The 18441-nt window shown below is 39.8% G+C and overlaps 1 protein-coding gene across 2 annotated transcripts in view; it reads right to left on the reverse strand.

The window, feature by feature from the left end:
- Positions 1-18441, reverse strand: part of ENOX1 (ecto-NOX disulfide-thiol exchanger 1) — a 662946-nt gene that overhangs the window by 328021 nt on the left and 316484 nt on the right. Inside the window, exon 3 of one of the 2 annotated variants that reach the window (XM_061133275.1) lies at positions 421-564. The exons of the other annotated variant lie outside the window; for it this stretch is intronic. The gene's annotated coding sequence lies outside the window, so the exon portion shown is untranslated. The remainder of the gene's footprint in view (positions 1-420; positions 565-18441) is intronic. 2 annotated transcript variants of the gene reach the window in all.

An 18441-nucleotide genomic window follows, 5' to 3' on the forward strand; every position in this document is an offset into this window, starting at 1 on the left:
ACTGACAGACGCAGTTTTGATTTTCAATGTTTCAAAGCATAATTTATCAGCAAAGTCTTAGCTAACTGAAAGTACTTAACCAAATCTGATATATGTACACACTTAATATAAATTCATTGAATTTATTCAGTTAGAATTTACAAACACAGAAATAAAACTTGTTTATGCCAACATAGGGGATATGTTATTTCTAATATCCTTGTAACATCCCACAGAGTATATAATAATAGATATTAGGAACAGCATATCGAATTTCTTCTCATTTATATCTGTCTCCCGGTGAAATCAAAGGATTACAATCTGCACATAATCTACTTCCAGAGTTCTTATTGCAATAGGGTAAGACTATTACCCCATCTTAAAAATATCTTTGAAAATTAAGAATAACTTCACGAGACAAATGGTAAACTTAACACAAACCTTAAGAGCTCCAGGAGATGAGAGGAGAAATGTGTTCGCTGGGGAAGTGACTGAAACCAAGTATTCACAAAACTCTTTTAAATGGAAGCTGTTCACAAAGGAAGTACCATGGAAGACAGTGGAACTTCGACATGCCAGATGCTTCTGGAAGGAGAGAAAAGCACTCCATTAGGACATGTCCGAAGTACTGTGACTGTCAGAACCGACCACTGTAGTCAGAACGTGCTAGAATAGCATCTACCACTATTGTTATAAGCATTAATTGCTATTAGTTTTGCACTCCCAGATCATCATATTCATAAATGGCAACGTGGGATGGCAACCTTTTCAGCACTGTCTCTAGAAATGACCAAGGACCAGCAGTATTTTGTACCTAAGTGAATCAGCTTTCTTCCTCCTCTAACCAGACGAGGGTTGAAGGACAGTGCTCAGCATGAAGGTGGCAACACTGATCTTCACTGGGAGTTCACCAGCTGCAAGACCCCGGGCACAGGCTCTCTGATTTGAGGGATGGCCCTGCCATTGGAGGGCGCTGGCTCCATTTCCCAGATGAGAAAACAAAGGCACAGATTCCTGAGATCAGGCTCAAAACCGGGGCATCGAAGCCCAAAAGGCCTCTTCCCTCATTTCCCTCTGTGGTCTGTGTGATTTAGAAAACTGGTTCACTCGGTGCAGCTGCTATGGAGAACAGTATGGAGCTTCCTTAAAAAACTACACGGAGTCACCATACGATCCCACAATCCCACTCCTGGGCATACATCCGGAAAATAGGGCAACTCTGCACCCCAGGGTTCACCGCAGCACTACTGACCACAGTCAAGATATGGAAGCAACCCACATGTCCATCAACAGATGAATGGATAAGAAGATGTGGCACCTACATATTATGGGGTATTACTCAGACATGAAAAAGAATGACATAATGCCATTTGCAGCAAGATGGATGGACATTAACTCAGACAGAGACAAATACCATATGACATCATTTAGATGTGGAATCAAAAAAAAATTATGCAAATGAACAATACTTACAAAACTGAAAAAGACTTACAGACATAGAGAACAAACTTATGGTTACCGAGGGGGCAAGTGTGGAGGAGGGGGACAAATTAGGTGAATGGGATTAACAGATAGAAACCACTATATATAAAATTAGATAAACAACAAGGATCTACGATACAGCTGCTGCTGCTAAGTCGCTTCAGCCGTGTCCGACTCTGTGCGACCGCATAGACGGCAGCCCACCAGGCTCCCCCGTCCCTGGGATTCTCCAGGCAAGAACAATGGAGTGGGTTGCCATTTCCTTCTTCAATATATGAAAGTGAAAAGTGAAAGTGAAGTCACTCAGCCGCGTCCGACTCTTAGCGACCCCATGGACCGCAGCCTACCAGGCTCCTCTGTTCATGGGATTTTCCAGGCAAGAGTACTGGAGTGGGGTGCCATTGCCTTCTCCGCTACTATACAGCACAGGGAACTATAACCAATATCTTGTAATAACCTATAATGGAAAAGAGTCTGAAAAAATATATATATATATAATGGAATCACTCTACTATATACCAGAAACTAACACATCATTGCAAATCAACTACACTTTAAAAAAAAAAAAGAAAAATATTTCATAAATAGAATTTTGACAGGGGAACAGGTTATACCTCAATATACTAGATGAACTCACATATTACTAAACTGATAAGAAAATTCCTCTCCTAATTTGCTTTAGTTTGATATCAGACATTGTCTCACGGAGTCAGGGCTCACGGAAATGCAGACACCCAGCTCTACACAGTGCACCTTCTTTCCCACCTTCTTCCTGATGCAAAGAGAGTTCTTTGGAGCCCCAGGTCTCCTGAGGTGGTGGGGCAGGTTTGTGTGTGCCCTGTGACATCAGAGACACCAACATGAAGGCCACATCTTCCTCTGGGGCCTCCGGGTGATGCACAGTTCCTTCGCTAGCCAGGGGAAAGAGGACATCGCCTTTGCTTAAGGAGAACAGCATCCCTGATGCAGGGATGGAGCCTGCATCCTCTGTGATGCTATCTCTGAATGACAGGACTGTATCTCCTTGTAGCTGTGTCCATCTATGAGGGCCAACTGACAGGTCTTGGCAGAGCTCCATCTATTGATAGATTTCTTCTCTTATTTTCAGTCAAGTATCTACATGTTTTGGGTTGTTCCAGTGCCAAGAGCTGACCCTCCATCAGTTTTCCTAGCATCCATGTTTATGGTGCGTTTCATATTTACTACCCCGTAATCACTCACTTCAAAATTCCCCTCGAAGTGCCAGCTTTTAATGGCATTGTCTTCTGTACAAGCCTTGGAACTGTTAGCTCATATCCACACTGTCGTTGGGAAGCTTTTCAGAAAGGCTACAGAGGGATGAAGAAGGTCATGCGAAACTTTAAAAACTTTTTATTTTATTTTAGGCAACAAAAGCTTACGGCATGAATAAAGAATAAAGAAGTATGACTGACAGCATTTTCAGAGCTCTTCAGAACTGGAGACTAGGATTACCACATGGGGCCAAAAGAAAAAACCACGGAGCCAAACACAGCCAGTTTATCTTTGTGTAAAAGAAGGAAGGAGGGCTCGACAGAGGACAGGGAATGGAAGTCTGTGGGCCACAGAATCTAAGCTAAATGACAAGAATACAAAATAAACAGCAACTGTTGCTACAACTTCGCAGACTAGCACTCTGATTTCTTCACACCGCTTAAAAACAAAGGTTCACCTGGAACGCCTAAACTTGTAGATAGTGTTTTCCATAAAATATTGATGGCACTTTTCAAGCAGTCACTCAGCCACAATTTGCGGCAGACTTTATTTTTTAAATTTTTTGAAATATAATTGATTTTCAATGTTACGTTAGTTTCAAATATACAGCAGCATGATTTAATTATATCCATATATACACACATATGTATATAAACATAGATTCCTTTTTACATTCTTTTCCATTAAAGGTTATTACAAGATGCTGAGTACAGTTCCCGGTGCTACACAGTAAGTCTTTGTTGGTTATCTATTTTTTCATGTGCCGCTGTTATTGAGTCGTGTCCGACTCTTTTGCAACCCCATGGACTGTAGCCCGCCAGGCTCCTCTGTCCATGGGATTTCCCAGGCAAGAATGCTGGAGTGGGTTGCCATGCCCTCCTCCAGGCTATCTTCCTGATCCAGGGATTGAACTGGGTTTCCTGCACTGGTAGGTAGATTCTTTACCACTGAGCTATTAGGGAAGCCCCCTTTTGTAATATATTAGTGTGTATATTTTAATCCCAAACTCCTAGCTTACCTGTCGCCTGCTTTCCTCTATGGTAACTGTAAGTTTGTCTTCTATATCTATGAGTCTATTTCTGTTTTGTAATTAAGCTTATTTGTATCATTTTTTAGATCCCTCATATAAGTGTTATCATATGATATCTGTCTTTCTCTAAGCCAGACAGAGAAAGACAAATATCATAGTGCCTACTTCTGAGTCATCAACATGTCGGAAAATTCCAAGAATACTGGAAAAAAGCAACACCGTTTTTCCCTCAAGCATCTTACTGGTTTGAACAGGATGCTACTTGGATGTCAAAAAGGTTAAGAAGGAGGTACTAGTATGTGGTTGAAAGAATGGGGCCTGGACCAGACTGCCTGGAGCTGTTCTTGTTTCATAAGTTCCTAGCTGTGTGATCTTGGGCAAGGCACCTAAGACTCTCTAACCCTGGCTTCCTCCTCAGCCAGATGCAGAAATGATACACTTCCCGTGTAAGTTGCTGTGAGCATTAAGTAAGATAACCTATATAAAGAGCTATAAAAGAGCCAGACATGACTTAGCAACTAAACGACAAACAACATAAAGTGCTCGGCACAATAAGAGGAGCGTGGTAAGAATGTACCAGTTGGTACTGAGGTGTAAGTAGTAGCAATATTATATAACAGAGCACAATGAGGTCAGTGAGGGAAGAAGTGCTCCGAAGCTTTGAAAGGACTGGAGATCCTCTTTCTTGGGGACGAGGGGGATAGTGAAAGTGGCAGTGAAGAAGGTAGCATTTAAGATCAGCCATAATTGAACACACACAAATAATGAGGCTTTTACAGAAATCCTCTAATGACAATTGAAAAGCTAAAAAATTAGCTACTTGAGAAAAAAAAATGGTCCATGAAATTAGACATTATTTTCCAGGATCTCGTGTGAAAGTGATGGTATCTATCATAACCACCCGACCAGGGAATAATACAAAGAAGGAGAATCTATGTATTGCTACGAAGAAAGATACAATGACCCGCTGGGTCCTATTCTATTCAACTGTAATCCAAAATGACACCAGGGCTTTTAATGGAACTTGGCACACTCTGGACACACCATTTCTAAACTTAGCATCAAATTTAAGTCACAGGGCTTGTGACTCAAATCTCCAACGTGACCTTTACAGGGCATTGTTCAAGGAAACACACCTGTCGCCATGCACAGAAACTATATGCCCTTTTATTCCCGAAAGTATGATGAAAAGATGCCCCATATTGCTACAGGCACAGAGCCACAGAAGGATTCCGACTTTGACTCTCTAGAAGCAATGAAAACAAAGACTCTATTTGATTTCGTATCCTTCATGTAGAAATGCTGTCTTATCGCATTAGTGAACATTCCACTTTCCCCTATATTCTGGACTTTATTTAATTCAAAAGAAGCTTGGCAGGAATCTCATCATTTGTGGATTTAAAACACAGTGCCTCTGAATAAATCCCCCTTTCAAGGGCTTACTGAGCCACGCTACTCTATCCTTGTCAGACCCACAGAATATTTTACTGAACAGCAGAGCTGAAAGCACACTCAAATTCCCCAACACCCTCTCTGCTTCCCAGCCCTGGGAGGTGTGCTGAAGGAGGGTGGACTTTAAAAGACGTAGTGTCATCATTCCCATCTCACCCTTGTTTATTTCTTCCACTGAACTATGGAATCCTGTCAGCTCCTCTTCCCATTCACCCAAGTCATGACATCACATCTCATAAGCTTTTTGCTGGTGTCCTACAAACAGTCAAAATATGTGGCATCCTCTTTGGTCTATGGTGGTGATCATGAATATATAAATGAAAAATTTGTAATGTAACTATATATTCAGGCACTACTCAGTAACTTTCTGTGAAATTAAAAGATGCTTGCTCCTTGGAAGAAAACTATGACAAATCTAGACCGTGTATTAAAAAGCAGAGACATCATTTTTGCCAACAAAGGTCTGAATAGTCAAAGCTATGCTTTTTCCAGTAGTCATGTACAATGTGAGAGTTAGACCATAAAGAAGGCTGAGCGCTGAAGAACTGATGCTTTTGAACTGTGGTGCTGGAGAAGACTCTTGAGAGTCCCTTGGACTGCAAGGAGATCAAACCAGTCCATTCTAAAGGAGATCAGTCCTGAATATTCACTGGAAGGACTGGTGCTGAAGCTCCAAAACTTTGGCTACCTGATGCGAAGAACTGACTTATTGGAAAAGACCCTGATGCTGGGAAAGATTGAAGGCAGGAGGAGAAGGGGACGAGAGAGGATGAGATGGTTGGATGGCATCACCGAATCAGAGGACATGAGTCTGGGCAAACTCTGGGAGATACAGGACAGGGAAGCCTGGCGTGCTGCAGTCCATGGGGTTGCAAAAAGTCGGACATGACTGAGCAACTCAACAACAACCAACTTAGTAACTTACAATGTCTCCCTGTTTTCTTAAGGATCAGATCTATGTCCTCATTAGGAATACCTGTTTCCACCATTCTCTGTAAGCTCAAAACACACTATTTCTGATCCAAACCCTTGGGTCAACTAAAAATTGTCTGCTCAATATACTACAGTGAATCTCGACTAGGGATGCATCAAAATTACCCAGGTCAACTAAACTGGAATCACCAGAGGAAAGCTGTCACTGTATGCATTTTTCAAATGCTCCATAGATGCTCAGATGTACATGGCTTGTGAAGAACTACTGCTGCTTCTCCTCCTCCTCTTGGTGTATGAACCAACCCAGCACAGCTCAGGGAAGCCTCTCCTTTTAAGTGAGTCTTCCCAAGCCACAACAATATTCCATCCTTTCTCTAGTTCCTCATCACAGAGTTAAAACATTTCAAACTAGAAAGGATCTTCCATTGATTCTCTTGACTGAGTCTATTCCAGTATTCACACACTTATGTGATCCCCTCTCCATCCCCACCTTGAGTGTGGGTGAGACCTAGTCTTCTGATGAACAAAGTATGGCAAAAGTGATGGAAGTGACCTCTCTCTTGCCCTCTGACCCTAACGATGCCAGCTGCCATGCTGGCAATGCTCTGTGGAGAGGCCCCCTGGCAAGGGTCTGAGGCCCCCAGTCCATCCAGCTGTTAGGAACTGAGCCCTGCCAACGATCACTGGGTGAGCTTGGAAATGGATCCTGGTCCAGTTAAGCCAGGGGAACTGCAGATCAGCCCCAGCTGGGATAACTGTGCGTCTGACCGACACCCTCATTGAAGCCAGGTGAGGGACCACAAGCCGGAGGACTGCCCTGGGTCACGCAGATTCCTGACTGTGATTGTTAGTATCACGTGTCATTTGGCGAGGCCACAGCACTCAGATATCTAGTTCAACACCAGTCTGAATGATGCTGTGAAAGGGTTTTTAGATGAAATTAACATTTAAATCAGTAGATGCTGAGTAAAGCAGACTAACCTATGTAGTGCTGGTGGGTCTCATCCAATCAGATGAAGGCCTTAAAAGAGAACCATCTGAGGTCTCCTGAGAAAGAGGTATTGTGCCTACAGACTGCCTCTGGACTTGAGCTGAAACACAACTCTTCCTTGGATCTCCATTCTGCCCTGCAGAATTTTGGACTTGCCAGCCCCCATAATCACATGAGGTAATTCTCTGAAATAAAGTTCTCTACAAATAGGTAAAGATACTGATATATATACGTGTGTATCTCTATATATTTGTGTATGTGTGTGTATAGAGGAAAAAGGTTGAGCATCCAAGAATTGATGCTTTTGAACTGTGGTGCTAGACGAGCCTCTTGAGAGCCCCTTAGACTGCAAGGAGATCCAACCAGTTAATCCTAAAGGAAATGAACCCTGTATATTCTTCAGAAGGACTGATCTGATGCTGAAATTCCAATACTTTGGCCACCTGATGTGAAAAGCCAATTCACTGGAAAAGACCCTGATGCTGGGAAAGATAGAAGGCAAAAGAGAAGGGGGCGGCCAATAATAAGATGGTTAGATAACATCACCGACTCAATTGACATGAATTTCAGCAAACTCCAGGAGACAGGTAGGGACAGAGGAGCCTGGTGGGCTGTAGTCCAAGGGGTCACAGAGAGTCAGACACGACTTAACTGAACAGCAATGTGCGCGTGCGTGTGTGTGTGTGTGTGTGTGTGTGTGTGTGTGTGTGCGCGTGTGCGCACGTGCGCATGAGCATGTGTGTGCACGTGTGTGTGTGTGTGCATGTGTGTGTGTGTGTGCGTGCGTGTGTGCATGTGTGTGCGCGTGTGCGTGTGTGTCTGTGTGTATTCATACTCTACACACATGCACCCTGTTGGTAGTATTTCTCTGGGGAATCTGTTAGGTTTCAGGGTAATTTGTTAAGCAGCAATACATGACTAATATGAGACTCCTCCCCCTCCATAGCACTAACCACACTGAATTATAATTACTTTTTAAATTCCTCTCTAATTAGGGCTTCAAGCTCTGTCAAGGCAGGCATCATGTTCACCATGCTTGCAACCAAATCTGTCGCTCTCAGAATTGTGTCTGGTATATGGCCGGGGCCCAATACATATTTTTTAAATAAACAAGTAAGTGATAAAATGTTAGCAGCAGTGTCTTATATCACAAAAAATAAAAAAGACGCAAAACAAAACAAAAAGCAATGAGACAATTCTGGAACTAAAATTGTTACTGTATACAAGTACAGGTTCCTTCAAAAGGGGTACTAATCAATGTGAAAAATTTTTAATGACACATATATTCATTTCCTGTAGAGATGAGAGAGACTGTGACACATCTGGAGACTGCAGAGGAGAATTTACAGAGCTGGAGAATAAGACTAGGGTGTAAATTTCAGAATAACAAATTTGAAATTTTGTCAACCGGCCTAGAGCTACCAGAAGTGTTCTGGTTTCAGATGGATTTTGACCAGGAGTGTGTTTTTGAGGATAAATGTGGCATCAGTGTTCTGAATAATTAAAAAAACAAAAAGGAGAGGACTATTGCTAAGAGAGTGAAATAGAAGTATAGTTGTGAAAGTATATAGGAAGGCCTAGATGGAAGGAAAAAAAGCAGAGAATAGAGGAAATTCCATAAATTAGATGGAAATCATGATAAAATAGAAGAAATAATCAAAGCTGCAAGAATATTTTAAGCCTGGGTTTGACAAAAATTGTGAGACCACTGACATAATGTGGAAATTCAAGAGGGGGAACTGATGTGTGAGCACAGGCCTAGGAGAGTGGAATGGGATAATCCATGCTGCTCTAAGGTTTAGAAGGCACATTCCTTTCCATGTTCATGACTATTGAACACCCAAGATTTAATAAATCTTTCCCCAAAGATCAGTACAGAATAGAGTATGTCTACAATTTCTTTCAAGCGGCATATAATTTACATGCAGTAAAATGCACAGATTTTAAGCATACATTTCAGTGTGGAGCATCGGCAAACAGAACCAAACGTAACCAAACCACTAGTTAAGATCAACAGCCTTTTCATCACTTCGGAAAGTGCCTTTCCGTCAAGCCCTTCCAAAAGGGGAGTTCCTATCACTGTCGGTGGCTTTGTCTGTACTTGAACTTCATATATACAGAATCATATATTATATGTTATTTTTTGTCTGGCTTCCTTTGCACCACAGTGACTATAATTTATTCTTGTTGTTAAGTCTATTCAGTTAATTCATTAGCATTAGTGTATAAAAATAATTGTATAAATGAGTATCATTCCATTGTAGGAAAACACCATAACTTGTTACTCATTCTCCGGTTGATAGACACTGAGGTTGATCCAGTTTTCAGTCACTATAAAGTTATTACAAACACCCTGATACAAGGCTTTTTGTAAATATACACTTTCATTTCTCTTAAGTAAATAATCAGAGCGAGGCTGATGGGGCCTAGGGCAGGTACATGTTTAACTCTAAGGAACCACTAGTTCTCCCAAAATGGCTGTAATATTTTACATCCCCACCAGTCCTGACTGAGCGTATTCCAATGTCCTTACCGACATCCTGTGTCATCGCTGCTTTTATTTGTAGCCAAGTCTAGGACGTGTGAAGTGGTACTTAACTGTGCATTTCCCTCACGACTAACGATGTCATTATTGATCTTCAAGTGTTTACTGGACGCTCTCATATCTTCTTTTGTGAAGGTTCTGTTCAAGCATTTTTGCCCTTTTGGGAAAAGGGTGTTTTTCTGTCTTCTTAAAATGAGTTGTAAAGGTTCTATAGAGATTCTGGATGCAATTTCTTTGTCAATCGTATGTATTACACGTTATTTTCCCTGTCTGTGGTATCTCTATTAATAATGTCTGTTTATGAAAGGAAATTCTTCATTTTGGCCAAATCCAATTAATTGGTTTCCCCTATAGTGCTTTTGGTATTCTAAAAAATAGCTGCCATCTTTCTAAGACACTGACCTACATTTTTTCCCAGAAGCTTTATAGCTTTTGCTTTCATGTGAAGGTCTATGATACATCCTGAATTACTTCCTGTGTGAAAGTGAAAGTCATTCAGTCGTGTCCGACTCTTTGCAACCTCATGGACTATACAGTCCATGGGATTTTCCAGGCCAGAATACTGGAGTGGGTACCTGTTCCCTTCTCCAGGGTGTATTCCCAACCCAGGGATCAAACCCAGATCTCTTGCATTGTATGCGGATTCTTTACCAGCTGAGCCACAAAAGCAGCCCAGGAATACGGGAGTGAGGTGGGCATTAAGTTTCACTGTGTTTCAGCCCAGTTAATGAATGGTTCCAGCACCATCTGTTGATGGACCGTTTCTTTATTCCAATAAACTGCTTTGATATCTTTGTTGAAAATCAATTAACTATATAGTTTATTTCCGATTCTGTTTCATTGATCTTTCTCTCTTACCTAACATTAGATTTTCTTAATTATTGGTGCTTTTAGAGTAAGCCTTAAAATCAGGAAGTGCCACACTGTCATTCATTTTTTAAAAAATGTTTGATTTGGACTCCCCTGTAAGTCCAGTGGTTAAGACTCCATGCTCCCAACACAGGGGGGCATGGGTTTGACTCCTGGTTGGGAAAGATCCTGTACGCCGCATTGCACAGCCAGAAAAGTAAAAAACAAACACAAAAAAGAGAGAAAAAAGTTTGACTCAGTTTTTTAAAAAAGAGGAAGAAAATGTTTTGATTCTTGTAAGCCCCTGTTTTTTCATATAAATTTTAGAAATTGTCAATTTATTAAAAAAAAAAAATAAAAAAACCAAAACCCCTTTTTGATTACGGTAATCTATACACTATTTTGGGAAAACCAACATCTTAAAAATACTGATTGTTCCATTACATGTATAATATATATTTTTCCACTTAGGTCATCTTTAATTTTATCAGAAATATTTTATAATTTTCAGTATTTAGGTATTGTGCTTTTCATTTAAATATATCACAATCTTATGGTATTGATATTATTGTAAGTGGTGGTGTTTTTAATTTCATTTTCTAATTATTTCTTCATGTATAGAAATACAATTGATATTTTACAATGACCTTGTATTCTGAGGCCTTGATAAATTGAACAGATTTCTGCTAAGTTCAAATAGATCTTTTTAGATTTCTTAGAATTTCCCAGATATGCAGTCATACCATTTGCAAACAGAGACAGTTCAATCACTTCTTCCTTTCCAATCTGTTAACTTCTAAAATTTCTTTTAGTAGCTAATCCTATTTCATTGGCTAGAACCTTGAGTTCAATGTTATATAGAACCAGTGAGAGTAGACATGCATGCCTTCTTCTTGATTTAGGAAGAAAGAACTCATTGCTTCAAATTTTTTTTTTTTGGATGTATAGTTGGTTTACAATATTAAATTAGTTTCAGGTGTTCAGTATGGTGACTCAGAATCTTTACAGATTATACATTAAATGTCATTATGATGGCTATAATTCCCTATGTTGTGCAATATATCTGTGTTGCTCATCTATTGTATACATAGTAGTTTGTATCTCTCAACCTATACCTCTATCTTGTCCCTCCCTCATTCCCTCTCCTCACTGGTAATCCCTAGTCTGTTTTCTGAATTTGTGAATCTGTTTGTTTTGCTATATACACTTGTCAGTTTAATTTTTAAATTCCACTTGTAAGTGGTATCACACAGTGTGTGTCTTTGACTTGTTTCACTAAGCATAATATTATTTAGGGCCATTCACATTGTTATAAATGGCAAAATTTCATTCTTTTCTTATGGATGAATAATATTCCACTACACACACACACACACACACACACACAACTTAATCCAGTTGTCTATTGATGGAATTAATGGGTATGTGAGTTGCTTCCATGTCTTGGCTATTGTAGATAGTGCTATGAACACTGTGGTGCATGAATCTTATCAAATATAGTTTTCGTATTTTCCAGATATATACCCAGGAGAGGAACTGTTGGATCAATAGGGTAGTTTTATTTTCAGTTTTTTTAAGGACATTCCACACTGTTTTTCATAGTGACTGCACCAATTTACATCCCCACCAATAGTGTATGAAGATTCTCTTTTCCCCAGATCTTCAGCAATGTTTGTTATTTGTAGGCTTTTTGATAATAGCTAGTCTGACAGGCTGGAGAAGACAATGGCACCGCACTCCAGTACTCTTGCCTGGAAAATCCCATGGACGGAGGAGCCTGGTAGGCTGCAGTCCATGGGGTCGCAAAGAGTTGGACACGACTGAGTGACTTCACTTTCACTTTTCACTTTCACACATTGGAGAAGGAAATGGCAACCCACTCCAGTGTTCTTGCCTGGAGAATCCCAGGGACGGGGGAGCCTGGTGGGCTGCCATCTATGGGGTCGCACAGAGTCGGACATGACCGAAGTGACTTGGCAGCAGCAGCAGTCTGACAGGCATGGGGTAATATCTTGTTCTTTTGATTTGCATTTCTCTAATAACTAGTTAAGATGAGCATCTTTTCATGTGCCTATTAGCCATATGTATGTCTTCTCTGGAAAAAATGTCATTTCGGGTCTTCTGTCCAATTTTTAATCCGGTTGGTTGTTTTTTTAGATATTGAGTTACATGTGCTATTTATATATTTTGGCTATTAGCCACCTGTTACATCATTTGTAAATATCTTCTCCCATTCCACAGGTTGCCTTTTTGTTTTGTTGATGACTTCCTTGGCTGAGAAAACCTTTTAAGTTTAACTAGGTGATTTCTTTTTTAATTTTTGCTTTTATTTATTTTGCCTTAGATTCAGAAATGTACTGGTACAATTTATGTAGAGTGTTCTGCCTAGGCTCTCTTCTAGATTTATGGTTTCAGGTCCTACTTAGGTCACTGATACATTTTATCTTTAATCGAGTTTAATTTTTGTCTCTGGTGTGAGGAAATGTTCTAATCTCACTCTTTTACAGGTAGCTGTCCAGTTTTCTCAGCATCACTTACTGAAGAGATGGACGGTCTTTTCTTCACTGTATATTTTTTGCCTCTTTCTCTGCGGTTAATTGACCACAGATGCATGGGTTTATTTCTGGGCTCTCTACTCTGTTGCATTGACCTTATGTCTGTTTTCATGCCAATGTCATGCTTTCTTGATTGCCGTACCTTTGTCAAAGTCTGAAGTCTGGGAAGGTGATACCTCCCTGCAGCTCTGTTCTTTTGCTCAATATTGCTTTGATAATTCAGAATCCTTTTAGTAGTTCCAACAAATTCTACAATTACTTGTTCCAGTTCTGTAAAAATATGTCATGGATAATTTGACAGCGACTACATTAAATCTATAGATTGCTCTGGGTGGCCATTTTAACAATATTAACTCTCCCAGTCCAAGAGCATGGAATATCTTGTCCATTTCTTCTTATCATCTTCAATTTGTTTAATCAATATTTTTATAGTTTATAGAACATAGGACTTTCATCTCCTTGGTAAGTTTTCTGATGCAAATTTAAACAGGACTGCTTTTTTACTTTCTATTTCTGATAGCTCTTTATTGATGTACAGAAAAGTACCAGATTTCTGCACTATTAATTTTGTATCCTGCAACTATCATCCTTTTTCTATATCACTGCATTCTATTCCTAATTGTGAATCAGATATTTTTGCATTTATGGTCATGATAGATGTCAATATGTAATTTTTTAAACTGTGTCAGCACTTCATATTAAAGTAGTGTATATCTCAGAAAATGACTTAGGAAGTGTTCTACTCTATTTTCTGTTATTTACTTAAGATTAGTATCATTCCTTCCTCAAATAGTTGAAGAAATTCACTAATAATACCATCTGGATCTGGGGGGGAATGGTTGGTGTTGCTGTAGGAATGTTAAATTTAATTAAACAAATCCAAAGCTATTCCTACCTTCCATTCTTTCTTGTATCAATTTTAGCTGGACTTTTATCTTAAAAAACAAGAAACTTTGTCAATTTCATCTCAGATGACTTTGTCCCTCACTACTTCTCACACTCTCTTATAACAATTCCTGCACTTACTTTCTCCCTTTCCACTCCACTTGCCTGAGCTAGGCCTATCTCTCAAGGTTTCCTTTCTCGACATATTCAGATTGATGTTATTTTTTCCTTTCTTCTGTGAGCTTCTCCAGTCCTGACTAATTTAATCGTGTACTGCCTTGTATTTTCCATTTTCTCTTATTAGTTTATTTTATCTCTGAAAATAGATTACAGAATTCTTGAAGGCAGAAATTATACCTTAAACTTCATTGTTCCCCATAGCAACTAGCATAGTCATTTAACATTAAATAAATATTTATGAGATTATTGATTTGTCCACTGTGGGTGAGTTTAAACATCTACTCCGGATGAGTTTGGAGCACCTTATATAGTGCCAGGAAGCATGGAGAGTTAAAATTAATGACAGTAATAAGGAACTAGTATCAGGCATGCCAAAAGGCATAGCAGCCAACCTGAAAGAGCCCCCAGTGGGCAAAATCGGAACAATCTGAGAAGCAAAACAAGTAATCACAGCACCCGACCACATAACCCGAAGAATAAAATCAACAGCATGAGTTCATAATCCTATAAATAAATTAATGAACAAATAAATGGGAGAAAAAAGGTTATTCTTCCCTACAGAATTTCAGGTGGGAAATGCAGAGGGAAGGAGGGAAAGAGAAAACAATTAGAAACCCAGCAGGAAATGCTACCGAGATGATCTAATGATGAATGCTGAAATTAGCTGGGAAAGCTTTAAGGAAGAACAGGTAAATAACCTTAAAGTGGCCACCCCTAAAATATTTATTAATTACTGCAGTGGTTTTAACGTATGCCCCCAATTCTTTGATATTCGCCTATCTGGGATATGTAACAATTTCTCTCCCCTTGACTGTGTGCCAGACTTAGTGACTTGCTTGAAATGGATGTAATAAGTAAAAATAAAATGGCAACTGTGAAGAAACCTGGTAGATACTACCTTAATCAACTGATAAAGATTCATATTACCAGTGTAAGACATGTTGATATCATATACCTTTTATATGATGAGAAGTGGACTTCACCATTGTGGTATTCTTCCCTATAATTCCAAACTCTCATCTAGTCAACACAAAACATCATGGGAAAAAAAACAAACCTGAAGAATATTCTATAAAATATCTGACTAGTACTATTCAAAGGTGTCAGAGTCATGAAAGATAAAAAATAAAACTGAAACTCTTAGAGACTGGAGGACACTAAGTGGGACAGGATCCCTATGGAATCCTAGATTGGACCCTGGAACAGAAAAAAAGGGACAGATTTGAAAATCTGGTAAAGTCTGGCTGCAGGATGAAGTATAGATAATTGTATTTTGTCAATGCTAATTTATTAGTTTTGATGGGTATACCATAGTTTGGTATTCTTTATGCGGAGCCGAGTGAAGAGTACAGAAGAACTCCCTGAATTGTTTTTCCAGCTCCTCGGGAAACTTAAAATTATTTCGAAAGGAAAAGGTTTTTTTTTTTTTTTTTTCCCTATATATAAAAAAATTATTGGAGTATAGTTAATTTAAAAAGTTGCATTAGTTTCTAATTTTTTAAACACTGTTTTACTTTTTAAAACAAAGTGCTACATTCTCTAATTATATCATTATTTAAAAACAAAACAAAACCTTCGTATCGGAATTGCTTGGTCAAATTCAAAATGTTAAGGCTTTTTGTATCAATTATAGTGGCTTCAATTGCTATTCAGTTCAGTTCAGTCGCTCAGTCGTGTCCCACTCTTTGCAACCCCATGAACCTCAGCACCCCAGCACGCCAGGCCTCCCTGTCCATCACCAACTCCCGGAGTTTACCCAAACCTATGACCATTGAGTCTGTGATGCCATCCAGCCATCTCATCCTCTGCCATCCCCTTCTCCTCCTTCCCTCAATCTTTCCCAGAATTAGGGTCTTTTCAAATGAGTCAGCTCTTTGCATCAGGTGGCCAAAGTATTGAACTTTCAGCTTCAACATCAGTCCTTCCAATGAACACCCAGGACTGATCTCCTTTAGGACGGACTGGTTGGATCTACTTGAAGTCCAAGGGACTTTCAAGAGTCTCCTCCAACACCACAGTTCAAAAGCATCAATTTTTCAGCGCTCAGCTTTCTTTATAGTCCAACTCTCACATCCATACATGACCACTGGAAAAACCATAGCCTTGACTAGATGGACCTTTGTTGGCAAAGTAATGTCTCTGCTTTTTAATATGCTGTCTAAGTTGGTCATAACTTTCCTTCCAAGGAGTAAGCGTCTTTTAATTTCATGGCTGCAATCACCATCTGCAGTGATTTTGGAGCTCAGAAAAATAAAATCAGCCACTGTTTCCACATCTATTTTCCATAAAGTGATGGGACTGGATGCCATGATCTTACTTTTCTGAATGTTGAGTTTTAAGCCAACTTTTTCACTCTCCTCTTTCACTTTCATCAAGAGGCTCTTTAGTTTATCTTCACTCTCTGCCATAAGGGTGGTGTCGTCTGCATATCTGAGGTTATTGATACTTCTCCCGGCAATCTTGATTCCAGCTTGTGCTTCTTCCAGCCCAGCGTTTCTCATGATGTACTCTGCATATAAGTTAAACAAGCAGGGTAACAATATACAGCCTTACCATACTCCTTTTCCTATTCGGAACCGTCTGTTGTTCCAGATTCAGTTCTAACTGTTGCTTCCTGACCTGCATAGAGGTTTCTCAAGAGGCAGGTCAGGTGGTCTGAAGGCAATTAAAAAACCCAATAAATATTTAAATATCTTAAAATATAATAAAGGCTTTTTAATGGCTCTCATACAGTCCACAGATAACTCAGGTCACAGAGCTTGCTTCCCTCCAGTAGCTCAACAATGATATCGCCTGCTTTTTTCTGTCCTCTGCTCTGCCTACTTTGGTTAAGAGCCTCCTTTTCTCATAGATGCCAAATGGCTGCCAACAATTCCTGGGGATATATTTTTTCTCTTTCATGCTCAGAGAAAGAGCACATCTTCCCCAACCTTGAAACAGAAATCCTAAATTTTACTCTAGATCAGTTTGTGTCATGTGCCCATTCTTGAGTTTGACAAGGGGCTGAGATACTGTCAATATGCAGTGGCTTCCCTGGTGGCTGAGTCAATAAAGCATCCACTTGCACTGCAGGAGATCCAGGTTCAATCCCTGGGCTGGGAGGTCCCCTGGAGAAGGAAATGGGAACCCACTCCAGGATTCTTGCCTGGGAAATCCCTTGGACAGAAGAGCCTGGTGGGCTACAGTCCATGGGGTCACAAAGAGTCAGAAATGACTCAGTGACTAAACCACCACCACCAACAGAATACCACAGACTGGGTGGCTTATAAACAAAGGGAAAAAAACCAGCCCCACAAAGAATGTGAATCCAGGTTTCCTCCAGCCTTCGCTTATATCGAGAATTAACCTTTAAAAGATCACAATAAAATAAAAAACTGCCAACATGACAACTAAAATGAGTAGGCCAATAAGGAAAGCCTTTCTCATTTTTTTTGGCTGCATGCATGTTAGTTTCCTGGGCAGGGATCAAACTCGCGTCCCCACTGAAGTGGAAGCATCAGAGACGGCAATGGCACCCCACTCCAGTGTTCTTGCCTGGAGAATCCCAGGGACGGGGGAACCTGATGGGCTGCCGTCTACGGGGTCGCACAGAGTCGGACACGACTGAAGCGACTTAGCAGCAGTGGAAGCATGGTCTCAACCACTGGATTGCCAGGGAAGGCCAAGGCTTTTTAATTTAAAAAATCTATTACATCACTCCACACATTGATGTTTAGATACACTGGAATTTTGTGCTCTTTGTGTTTATATTAATAATTGGACTTATACTCCTTTTTCTGAAACATGAGGTAGTTTGGATTTATAATTACACATACACCAAGTTTATGAAAAAGGATAACCAAGAGCAATTTATTAGAAACAGTATAACTTATTGCTAACATTATGACTATTAGGAATAGCTACAACTATTCCTAAGACGACACAGGGCACCATTAAGAGAAGGAAATAATAAAGGCCAATTCCATAACTACTCTCAGTTTAAAAATCACTGAGATAATACTGATTCTCTTAACAAACAAAAGAAACTAACAGGTATCCTTTGATGAGGCAGTACCAAGTTATTTCCCATTTTAACTTCTCAATCACCTGTAAAGAGAGACAAGATTTATACTGGTTGTACTTGCGTCCAGCTCAAGATGGCAAACTGATCATGTCAGCTTATCCCATGCCTTCCCAGGTTCTCATTAATATCCAAGATAAGAAACCAAGTAGGCACAAATCCACAAAACCAAAGAAAAGAGGAATGGATGAAACATTCCAGCAAAATTCTAGACAATGGAGTTGATCAGAAAGCAAAGTTATAACCTGAATAGATGTAAGAAAGGAG

Source organism: Dama dama, chromosome 30 (genome assembly GCF_033118175.1).
Source record: "Dama dama isolate Ldn47 chromosome 30, ASM3311817v1, whole genome shotgun sequence".
NCBI classification, from domain to species: Eukaryota; Metazoa; Chordata; class Mammalia; order Artiodactyla; family Cervidae; genus Dama; species Dama dama.